The 12,826-nt window shown below is 37.7% G+C and overlaps 1 non-coding gene across 1 annotated transcript; it reads left to right on the top strand.

Annotated features, from left to right (window-relative positions):
* The first annotated feature begins 11,772 nt into the window (after nt 1–11,772).
* Nucleotides 11,773–11,876, top strand: LOC126007567 (U6 spliceosomal RNA). The gene has a single exon (XR_007495114.1). It is a non-coding gene; the product is annotated as a U6 spliceosomal RNA (small nuclear RNA).
* The last annotated feature ends 950 nt before the right edge of the window (nt 11,877–12,826 follow it).

Genomic DNA, 12,826 nt, shown 5'->3' with positions numbered 1-12,826 from the left:
ATATCTTCTCCTGTTTTCTACTTTGCAAAAGCTTTTTTTAAACAATTTTTTTTTTTTTTTGGTTTTTGGGCCACACCCGTTGACGCTCAGGGGTTATCGAACCGCGGTCCGTCTCCTAGGCTAGCACAGGTAAGGCTTACCTTACCTCCAGCGCCACCGCCCGGCCCCTTAAACAAATTTTTAAAAAGACCCATTGAGCTATTTTTGAATATTTCCAGCTAAGTAAAATGAAAATGTATTTGTTTGCTCCAGAAAGATAATCCATTTTTAGATTTATTCACCAATACACTTTTCAGTGTTGTCTATAAATCTTATTCTATTGATAAATATGTAAAGTGGTGAAAATAATTGAGTTATCAAATAGTATTATATTAGAAAGTACAGAGAGAGCATCTGAGTAGGAAATTATTTAGAGTGTTAATAAGATTGAAGCATTTGGATATGGATCAATTTTTCAAATGTCTTTTAGTAGATATTTGAAAAGGAGATATCTGGCGAGATTCCTGGATTTCTGTGATTTCTATATGTTATTGTTGGTGGCATCAGTATGGCATGCCAGTACAATGTCAATTGATCAGTAAATGAGGAAATTATGCCAGTTAATATTCTATACAAGAAAATACATTAATTTCCCATGCCAGTACAGTGTCAATTGATCAGTAAATGAGGAAATTATACCAGTTAATATTATATACAAGAAAATACATTAATTTTAGCCTGAAACAACTCTTATTTATTTTACAAATTATTATAGTACCATATTAAATATCTAAATATCTAAAAATAATGGCAAAATATATTAATAATGTACATGTGTTTCCTAGGCCTGTGTGATGATGCTAGGCATGTGTGTCACTGACACATGTACATGGTGCCTGAGAACATATTGCCTGCATCTCCCCTCATGCCTGGGTATGTAGTAGGATACTCTCTGCCTTTGAAGAAGTTTGTATTTGCATTCTCTCTTGAGCAGGCTACTCTCTTTCTTCCCATTTTCCCCTTCCTCAAGACACCTAAATAAGTTTGACTTTTTCACTTCAAAATTATGTTAATCTTTGTTTCTTTATCTATATCTCTCAGATATTAATTCTCATAATTCTTGTTTTCACATAAACTTTCATTTATTCACCATTATTCTTAGCAGAATCAAAATTTTTTTCATTTCATCCTTAAATATTTCAGTACACTGTTTATTTTAATCCCCAAAACAGGGCAATTTAATTCCAGCAATAAAAGAATCTTTTAAAATATTTTGCTTATCAATCATAAAGAGTAAATCATAGACATACTTATTTTAAGAAGTATCTATTTGTGATAAACTTTTATGACTATAAGATGACTTTTGATTAATATAATTTGAGGGGAAAGAGTCCCTGGAAAGCATTTTACAAATTTCAATTTGCTCCTGCCTCTAAGTAATCAGGTTCCTTGCTTTCTTAAATTGTAAATGGATACTGGCCAGTAATCAAGCCCTGAAATCAGCAGCTTTGGAGCATAGCAGTGGCATCAGGCAGGGTTACAAAACAAAACTTTATATGGTATAAGATAATTTGATATGCTTCTTTTATACTTATACTTTAAGACTTTCTATTTAATAGCAATGTGGGAGTTTATTGACTCCTGGCAAACAAACTGCCCTTTAAAACTTGAAATAAATAAAATCATTTAATGAGTGATTCACAATAGTGTGAGAGCTAGTGGGAAAAAATGTAATGAAAGGGGTTGGCAAAAACCATGAAAATTCAATGGCACAAAAAATTACCCAGAGAGAACCACAGATTTCTGCTTTGTGACAGTCAACAAAATAGCAGATTTCCAATACATTCCATGAAAAACAACCTGAGGTCTTATGTCCAGTCTGGTTGGTTCTGTTCATCTCACTGAGATTACACATATACAAAAGATCTGAAATCACAAATCCAAGCCCATATTCTATAGGGTAATGAACCTTAGAGCTCTTTCTCACTGATGTTGGACATCACTGCATAAGCTACTGGTGGCATTTCAATAATAGTAAATAAAAAGGCCTCATATTCCTTTTTCTCCAGGCAAGCAACTTTCCCAGTCCTTCTCCCCTTACTCCAGAAAACAAACTGGGATCTCAGTGCCTACAAGAAGCTGTCTAATAGAAGCTCTGTCAGGATTACATGAAGTAGTTTGCCTTAGTTGTAATAAAGCTGAGGAGGAGGCTAATCAAAAAAGGTTACAGATTACTGCTGTAAATAGAGCCACAAGGAAATATATTCCTAACTGGGGTTCATTCAGCATCCATGTGAACTGGACTGTGTTTCGGAGCTTTGTTTCACTTCCCTTCCTTAAATCCATCTCAGGTTATCTTTTCAGTTCATTTGAAAGCATGTAGAACCTGTCAAAAACCTAAAGACCAAAACAGAAAGCAAATGGGTCGATCAAAGTTCCTTTCCCAAAGGGAGTTATCAGCAAAATCAGGCATCTCTGGTCTTCACTTCTGGAACATGCCTTCATTTCTATAGGGTCTAAGGATTAATTGTCAAGAAGTTGCTTCCTGATAGTGAGTTTCTTCCTTCTCTTGCTGACAAGTAAACCCACTCCCACCAGGGTTGTGTGATATCCTCATGCCTTAAGTCAGTACTGAAGCAAACCTGCCTTCCTCTACCTTACCAAGCACCTACTTGCTGACTGTTCCCTAAACTAGATGGTAGTTACAAAGAAAAACAATGCTCCTCAGTGCCACAACATTGAATGGTAATGACAGGAAATGACAGAGACACAGGAAACTGAGAGCCAAGTTTTCTAACACAAACAAGCCTCGGAGAAACAGACTAACAAACTGGACACCTCAGAGAACATGATCACGCCTGAACTTTCTGGGCAGCTGGCCAGAGACCTTGGTGCATGTGGCACTTCAGTGATCAAGTCTCTGAGGATTCTGAAGCAGCAGAGAGGCTAAGAAACCTAACAAGACTCACTTTGTGCCTGAAAAAGTTGGAAATTAACCGTCTCAATTCCTTATCTGCTCACTTTCTGCTTGTGTAACAAGATGGTATAAGTGCTTAGCTCCTACCTGGAAAACCAGCATTCATTTCTGGAATTGCTAGCAATTTTCTTCTTTCTATAAACTGAGATTCCTGGGCTACCTAACAGATACTGTGTCCTTCTCAGGCCTTTTTAGCTCAGTAGCTGGTTTCTCCAGAAACCTCAGTTCCTCATATGTTTCCCTTCTCAGAATGCCTGCTAAACATCCTTATTTCAGAGTCTACATGCTTTGTAATTATGAAATAACTTGTCCATCACTGTACTCTACATACATTTATGGACCTTGCTCAGGAAAAGCATTGTGACATCAAACACATCAAATTTTTTTTCCTGCAGTTTTATTATCCAGTAGAGCTCTTTGGGTTTCTGGTACCGGCCTCCTTAGTAACTCTCCTTGGACACTTGAAACATTCATATACTCTTTCTTCCATAGCTTCCTTATAGGAAAAGTCCAGGGAGTATTAAAATGAATAGTGGAAAAACCGTTTGCCTCTTGCAATCTATTTAGGGGAGAGTTATTCCATTGCTACCTGTCCTCACAGAGTTAGTCTTGGAAGACATGCTCCTACTGCTTACTCTAGTTACTATAGATCAGGCAGTATTTGGAAACAGGGGATGGGGTAGTGTTGGGAGGGGTATAAAGTGGCTATTTAGTTTTGCTCAACTGCATTTTCTTACAACTTTGTATGGTAAGATTGCAGAATAAGACAGGACGAGTTAGCAAAGAGAGGAGACCCATACATACCTTGTCATCCTGACAATATATCCTTGAGGAAAAAGCAGAATTTGACAAGAAAGTTTAGTAAATTGCTGTCAGACTAATAGAGTCCCCTGCCCCCTGGTAGAGCAGAAAGGAGCCTTCTGCTCAGGAGGTAGTGTTCAACTATTACTGTGCAACAGGTATGGGACAGAGGGAACTGATCCTAGGTGGAAGGCATACCATTCAATCAACATCACAGGTGTCAGAGATTTGAATACCCCCTAGTGTCTCCAGAACTTCAGGGTCAGAAAATGTGGAGCTTAGAACCATCATGCCCAGTTGGTAAAATATCACTAGACAATCCTCTGAGGTGACCTGGGAGGCCTCCCACCATCCAAAACAAAAACAAATCAGCATGGTATCCACATATACTTTACATAATATAACATCCATAATGCATACAAGATAGAATACATCATAGAAAGATTATCACTCATGCAGTGATTCATAAAACTTCCTAAACACTTTAGTCAGGATTAGCCCAACACTTAATGCCAGAATCCAAGTTATGCAAAGTTCAAATGGGGAACATACAACTGGAGAAGCATGCCTTTTACTAAGAAGTTGTTTAAATACATACCTTACGTTCAATGTCACCTTATTTCAGTATACCTTATGTGTCCTTATTTTTATTGTCAATTTTATTATACATTTTATTTTGAGGTGTTAGCTTGAGTCCCTCCACATTGTTTTCATTTTACTTATGCTCTTATCAACCACAACCCATAAGACCCTTCTCTTTCTTTTTTTTCTTTTTCTTTTTTTGTTTTGTTTTGTTTTTCAGACCACACCATTTGATGCTCAGGGGTTACTCCTGGCTAAGTGCTCAGAAATTGCCCCTGGCTTGGGCACCATATGGGATGCCGGGGGATCGAACCACAGTCCTTCCTTGGCTAGCGCTTGCAAGACAGACACCTTACCTCTAGCACCACTTCGCCAGCCCCTAGACCCTTCTCTTTCAACTCTCTTTTCCACTCTTAGGTAGATTCCATTCTGGTATCAATCTTCAGGGTTGTTTTCATTGGACATTTTATCTTTCCTGCCTTTCTTTATGGACCACATATGAGTAATAACATCCAGTATTTTTTTTCTCCTTCTGACTTATTTCACTTAGTATGAACTTCTCTCTAGATCCATCCTAATTGTAGCAAAAAGCAAAAAGCAATATTTTATTATACTTGAGCTGTATTGAACATTGAATAGATACACTGATACTTATTTCATACAGATCCAGAATTTGGAGGTAGCAGTTAATTATGGTACTCCATACACACACACACACACACACACACACACACACGTATACATATATAAAATATTCAAATAACTGAAGCAAAATGATGAAGCAATTTTGGCTTTTGGTTTGTTTTGAGGGTTATTTTGGGCCTCATCCAGTGGTGGTCCTAACTTGGGGGTTGCTAAAGTCATGTGCCCAGGTTGATTGTGATGGGAATCGAACTGGGTTTGGTGGCTTGGAAAGGAAATGCTAATTTCTCTGTTTTTTATACAGACCTGGCATTTCAAAGAACAAGTACATTACTTAAAAATAAAAGCAACTAAAATTTCTTTTAAATGTATTTAATTATTATGAGGTAAAATTAACAAAGTTGTTCATGATTGAATTTCAGTCCTACAATGTTCTAAAAATGTTCCCCTTTTTTTTTGACAGGAGAAACTGCATAATGGAAATATTCATTCCCTAGATGAAGCCCTGATGTACAGGTTTCATGAATATGCAGCTTTTAAAGTGATTCTATCTGTAGGCATGCTCAAATAGAATGTTTAGCTGTGTGAGATATGTTTAGCATGTACGGAGCTATAGAGTTCAATCCTGCCCTAAACCACATACTGCTGGGTATAGCCACTATTAAAAAGTACATAAAATAGACACACAATATGAAGCTCACCACAAAGAGTAGTGAGTGCAGTAAGAGAAATAACTACACTGACAACTATCATAACAATGTTAATGGGTGAAAGAATTGGATGCCTGTCTCAAATACAAGCAGCAGGGAGGAAAATGGGGGACATTGGTGATAAGAATGTTGCACGGTTGAAGGGAAGTGTTCTTTATATAACAAAAACCCAACTACAATTATGTTTGTAATCAAGGTGCTTAAATAAAGATGTTATAAAAAGGTACATAAAATAAAATGATTATAAGTAAAAATGATGATGATGATGATGATGACGACGATGATGAAGATTGAATGGAACTCACAAGGAACTGGGGTCACTGGGAGTGGTACTGTTACTGAGCCAACTGTGCTGAACATTCACTGCTGGCTCCTAAAGACATGTGTCTAGCCTATACAGAGATGGAGGCCCTATGGTGTTGGGGGTTGAACCTGATTTGGGTACAAGAAAGGCATGTTTTCTAATCACTTACTATCTCACAGCCCATAGTGTAAAAAATAAGTTTTTAGATTGTTTCAGATTTCTATTACTTGTTCTCCAAACTTCCTCCCTTCTTAGGACATGAGTAATAGTCTCTTTAGGATTGCACTATTATTCTCAGTGCTTCTAATTTGTAATTTGATAAAAGTTGTATCGAAATTCAATTAGGATACTTTGTGAGAGATCTATGAATGTTTAGACTGATTTCGAATCTCAGTAAACTAACATAGAGGCTCAGATGAAATCCTTGGGAACTTGACCTATGTGGCAAATGGAACCATTTTCAGTAACTGAGAGTTTATTCTACTATTCTAAATTAACCTGACTATACTTATTGTTAGCTGTTAATATTCTGTCTAATATTCCCTTTATGTGAGATTGTGACCAGAGTGCTGCACTTCTCAAGGCTTGTTCATGAGAAAAAATGAAATGGAGACTAAATTTTCTAGTGGTAAATTTTCTACTGCAGTGCCCTCTTCTTCCTACTACTCCAATTTCAATATAGCAATAAAATTTTTTGAGGGGGTAGAATAAGATCAACTCATACATATGGTACTATTTCTCTATTACCCCAAACTTGGTGAAAATATTCATTTATCGGCTTTTGTCTTTCCAGGATAGAAGACCTGGGGACCAGATTCCAGGGGGTATTTTTCCTGTATTGGTTTCTGAAAAAAGATTTGGAACTAATTAAGACATCAGAATCAAGTATGTTAATGAATCAGACTCTACTCCAGACCAATAAATATCCTGAACTGACTTCATTAAAAAACTTCTATTTTTTGAAGAAAATGAAGTTTGTGTGTTTAGTTAATTGCAACAGTTTAGTTAATTGTTCCAGAACAAGTGGAGGTGGCAGGTGGAGGTTAGCAGCATCCTCAGAATCAGGCTAGTGTACTCTTGAGGGGACAGGAGGAGTGTTGACCCACCCTAGGTTCTATGCTAAGAGGTCACTTTTGGTAATCTCAGAATACCAAATAGGAGTCAGTCACAAGCAAAGCAAGTGCCTTAACACTTGTATAACCTCACCAACCCCTAGAAAAATGTTTAAAAGTTTTGTTAATGTTTATATTTTCAGTTTAAGGCATCGTGATTTCCAAAAGTTGTTTATAAAACAATTCAGGGGCCAGAGTGATAGCACAGCGGTAGAGTGTTGGCCTTGCATGCAGCTGACCTGGGTTCCATTTCCAGCACCCCATGTGGTCTCCTAAGCCTGTCAGGTTGGATTTCTGAGTGCAGAGCTAGGAGTAACCCCTGAGCACCACTGGGTGTGGCCCAAAACAAAACAAAACAAAAACTATTAAAAATTTTAGGCATAATCCCAAACCTTCCCTCCAATGTGACCAATGCCCCTTGTCTCCCTCTCAAACCCAACTTGCTTCCTCAGTAGGCACAATTTTAAGTTTTGTTACTATAGTTCAGGCTTTCTGCTAGAAATTTTGTTGGATTTATGGTTTAGACATAAAAATATGCCTCATCTCTACACTATAGGTGTACTAGGGAACTTTGGACCTTGACATTATTTCTCCTCTTCTTATTTCACCTATTATTTTTTCTTAGCTGTCCTCATTCCTATGATCTAGGGTCCAGGATAACCTACCTACTGAATCTCCTTTAATTACATTTTTTGTTTGTTTGTTTTTTGTTTTTGGGCCACACCCAGCGGTGCTCAGGAGTTACTCCTGGCTCTCTGCTCAGAAATAGCTCCTGGCAGGCACAGGGGAACATATGGGACACTGGGATTCGAACCAACCACCTTTGGTCCTGGATCAGCTGCTTGCAAGGCAAACACCGCTGTGCTATCCATCCGGGCCCAATTTTTATTCCTGCTATTCTGTTATTTATTCAGATAAACAAGCTCATTCAGTATTTTTCATCCTTCTTCTGACTTACTTAAATTAATGTCCTTCAATTCCATCTAAGTTTCAGTTACCGTATTTGCCAGCGTATAAGACGACCCCCTAATTTTGCAGTTAAAACATAGGTTTAGGCCTATATACGCTGTATCAGACAGAATGTTCCTGTGCTGCATGTGCTGCATGTGTTCCTGTGCTCATGTACCACAGTGAGCCAATCACAACAAGCAAAGGTTCAAAGGTTATACTGTAATAGACTTCCTCTCTGACTCTGGCCAATCTGAGCAGGCTTTTTACAGTGTAGATTTGGGTCCAGAACATTGTCTCATTTGCATGCATAAAAAGCCTGCTTGGATGGCGGAGTTAGAGAGGCGGTCCGAGTAGCCTTGCAGTGATTGGTGCAGGATTGAGTTGGAAAATTCGTTTTGTGGCAATATTCAGACAATTTTCATTTAGCGGCATATTGAAATATTTTTTAGGATAAACTTGGTGTATAAGACGACCCCCGATTTTTGGTTGACTTTTTTTGTTTCAAAAGTCGTCTTATACACCAGAAAATACAGTAATTGCATGCTTTCGTCATTCATTGCATTTGCCTATAGCACTTCACTATTCATTCATTTGTTTTTGGACATTTTCTAACCTTTATTTCCCTCCTTTTCTCCATTATTTCATTTCAAGATGGAAATAATGGTTTCCATTTCTTCACCTTCATTTAGCAAATACCAACTATATCTGGTCTTTGAAGAATCTTTGCAAAAATAGATTGGAAACTGCAGCTTGTTTTATTTAATGAGTTTCTGGTTACAAGCACTTGACTGAGTGGAACCCAAGAAGTGCCCCAAATTAACACCCACACAACTTACTGAAATTGGCCAAGCAGAAGGTGTGAAAGGGTAAGAAATTGATTAAAATGGGTTAAGTGTAAAGGAAGGCCTTTTTGTCCTCTACTCTCTTCCTTAATTTTGACTACTAAATTATATTCTGGTTAAGTGGGTCACAAGAAAAATTCTCATCTAACCTCAGGAAGAGATACTTATGACCTTTTGAGCCAAGGGCAGTGTTTTTCATTACAAAAGTAAAACAGGTTGAAAGGTTGGAAAGGTAATACTGTTAGTGGAGGGCCCTGACTTTTACAACCAAGTGCAAAACCTCAAAAAGCCTCAAATCTTTCCTCAAGCTATCCCTTCCACATTTTTTTATGGCAACAAATTTTAGCTGGTTATCACTTATGCTCCACCCCATTCTTCCAAGTCAGCTTTTGTACAAAAAAAAAAGAAAAGAAAAGAAAGAAAGAAAGAAAGAAAGAAAGAGAAAGAAAGAAAGAAAGAGAAAGAAAGAAAGAAAGAAAGAAGAAAGAAAGAAAGAAGAAAGAAAGAAAGAAAGAAGAAAGAAAGAAAGAAAGAAAGAAAGAAAGAAAGAAAGAAAGAAAGAAAGAAAGAAAGAAAGAAAGAAGAAAGAAAGAAAGAAAGAAAGAAAGAAAGAAAGAAAGAAAAGAAAGAAAGAAAGAAAGAAAGAAAGAAAAACTGTTTTCCTTGCCTTATCAGTGTCTTAGGAAAGGGGAAAAAGAGCGTCTGGCTAGCTATCTGCACCAGCCTGGGGACAATGAAACTCCAAAAGCAGGCTCCCACTGCTGCCCTTAGGAGCTGCTGCTTTAGAATCAGGAGCAAGTCTGCAAGGACCAGGGAATAAGAGGGTGGAGGAGGGGTTCTGCTTTGCCTGCTGAAAACATAATAGCCCCTGGGGTGGGCTGGTGCAAACAGGAAGGGTGTAGGCAGGATCTGAGTGCAGCTGCCATTCTGCTCATGCCGCCCATTTTCCAAAGCTTTGATCAGCAGGCCAAATGCATTTGTGCCCTGAGATAAATGCCTGGTCAGAGGGTGTGGGTGGTGGCAGGTGGGGGTTAAGGATTAAAGATGAAGGTGTTTTAATGTCTCTGCCTTAAGGATATGTGTTTTAGGGCCTGGATCAGGATGGTGCAAGGTGCAAGGGAACAGGAGGATTCAGAACTCATTCACTATTCAAGTTTCTATTACGTTCTAATAAGTTTGGGACAGTGTTAAGACACCATGAATGCAGTGGTGAATAAACCATAAGCTGTTTGTTTGTTTTGGTTTTTTGGGCCACACCCAGCGGTGCTTAGGGGTTACTCCTGGCTCTGCTCAGAAATCGCTCCTGTCAGGCACCAGGGACCATATGGGATGCAGGGATTTGAACCACCTTCCGCTGGATTGGCAGCTTGCAAGCCCTACTGCTGTGCTATCTCTCTTGGCCCCATCCATAAGTTGTTTTTAACCTGATAAGGTGAATCTCAAGTGTGGGAAGGTTATTTAACCTGTCAAATATTGTCTTGGTAGGAAATGTTAAGAGTATTATTCTTAGAGTCTATAACTATTCTTCCTTTTTAGATACAGACACTAACTACCAGGTCTGCTCTGTTATTCTTCACATTGGGATATGTGCTTGCAGTTGAAAATCACTGTGAACTAGGTACGCTTTGGTATGAAAACTGTGTGCAGGCAACATAGTGATAATACTCATACTACTACTAGTACTATTACTACTACTACTACTACTACTAACAACAACAACAACAACAACAACAAAAAGATTTAATAGTAAAACTAAGTCTCACATAAAAACAAATGATCAAACAAGAAAAACAAGAAATAAAAATTTCCCAATAAAGAGTCTACTGAAATAGGGTAGATGGGAGAAGGGAAGTCCAGTCGGCAAGGGTGGATGTATAAAGGGTTTTTTGGAAGGCATGAGTTCTAGAAGAAAGAAAGAAAAAGAAAGAAAGAAAGAAAGAAAGAAAGAAAGAAAGAAAGAAAGAAAGAAAGAAAGAAAGAAAGAAAGAAAGAAAGAAGAAAGAAAAGAAAGAAAGAAAAAGAAAGAAGAAGAAAGAAAGAAAGAAAGAAAGAAAGAAAAAGAAAGAAAGAAAGAAAGAAAGAAAGAAAGAAAGAAAGAGAAAGAAAGAAAGAAAGAAAGGAAGGAAGAAAGGAAGGAAGGAAAAGAAAGAAGAGAAAGAAAGGAAGAAAGGAAGGAAGGAAAAGAAAGAAGAGAAAGAAAAAGAAAGAAAGAATGAAAAATAGAAGAAAGGAGAAAGAGAAGGGGAGGGAGGAGGGAGGGGGAGGGAGGAAGGGGAGGGAGGGAGAAGGAAGGAAGAAGAGAGAAAGATAAAAGAAAGAAAGAAAGAAAGGAAAGAGAAAGAAAGAAGAAAAAGAAAGATGAAAGAAAGAAAAAAGAAAAAGAATAAAAATAGAAGAAAGAAGGAAGAAAGAAGGAAGAAAGAAAAGAAAGAAAGAAAGAAAGAAGAAAGAAAGAAAGAAAAGAAAGAAGAAAGAAAGAAAGAAAGAAAGAAAGAAAGAAGAAAAGAAAGAAAGAAAAAGAAGAAGAAAGAAGAAGATAGAAGAAAGAAAGAAAGAAAGAAAGGAAGGAAGGAAGGAAGGAAGGAAGGAAGGAAGGAAGGAAGGAAGGAAGGAAGGAAGGAAGGAAGGAAGGAAGGAAGGAAGGAAGGAAGAAAGAAAAAGCAAGCAAGAAAGAAAAAGTAAGTTAGTTGGTGGAGTGAAATTTTCATGTGTGGTGATTTGCACAAAGGGTGCCAAGAAGGAAAACAAAGGTAAAGGAACATTTGGCGTATAAGTAATAAATCCTAAAAAGAGCAAGTGACAGGATTAACAGCAAATCTTACTAAAGAAAGCTCAATTGGACTGAGAAGGTATTGAAAGAATGTTGAAGAGTGTACTCACTTCTGCAGCACATATACTAAAATTGGAACGATATGGAGAATAGCATGACACCTGCACAAGGAAGACATGCAAATTCATAAAGTGATCCATATTTAAAAAAATGTTGAAAGGTGTGGTGGAGTCAACTAAAAGATATCAAGTCACAGATAATAGCTTTAAATATTGCACTCCGCATCCCCTTTCAACCATCACTTTGAATCCCAGCCTTTTCTCTAGCCTGAAGGATGTTCTCTCTATCCTAAGGTTATACTACTCCGTTTTAAGATATGGTAAAAATTTAATAAATAGCCGAACCCTTTTCTGAGACTCCAGGTAGATAAAACATAGGGAGATATACTTTGGGGGGAAAATGATGCCTCCAAAAGCTAATAATCTTATGGGAGAACAAATAATGCAATCTAATAAACACATTCCAAGTCAAGGGTTTGAGAAAGAAAAATGTAGGGTAGGAAAATAAAGAGATCGTGATAGTGAATATGTTTATAAAGGATATTTAGGTAGCAATGTTATGAATGTGAGTAGAAAATTTTCCAGGATGAGGGACATACCAGGGGGTAAATTTGTTGAGATGCAGGCATGAAAAGACATTGCCAAGTGCACTTCTGCTTCCTGTATACACCCCTTCTCCACAGATCAGGTTATAGGCAAGAAGCAGCCAGTGCTGTTTTCTTGACCTGGAAACCAGCCTTTGATACCTTTGTGAGCTTTGTCTCGTAGTGATTGTTTCTGGGTAGCAAATTAGGATGCAGGCAAACAAAAGTGTACTGAAAACTTCCCATCTCTAGATTTTGGTGAGCTATCCTGAATTAGGAAATGCCTTTGGTTAGGCTGACACTGAAAGTGGTTTTGGAACAACGTAAAAATTTCAAATTGTATGAGTTTGCTAGTGATGGGGTAAGCTCTTCTTAAAGTTAGTTTTGTTAATGATTTTTTAAAAACTCTCTTTTGTAAAGAAGGATTGGATGATACCTCTCTTCTTGGCTGGCAAGCCAACAATTCATTAGTAAACAATTTTTCTAACAGCAGAGCTTTCTTTGGCAGGTAAA

The sequence above is a fragment of the Suncus etruscus genome, chromosome 4, assembly GCF_024139225.1.
Source record: "Suncus etruscus isolate mSunEtr1 chromosome 4, mSunEtr1.pri.cur, whole genome shotgun sequence".
In the NCBI taxonomy this organism is placed as follows: Eukaryota; Metazoa; Chordata; class Mammalia; order Eulipotyphla; family Soricidae; genus Suncus; species Suncus etruscus.
This window is presented reverse-complemented; position numbering and strand designations above follow the sequence as displayed.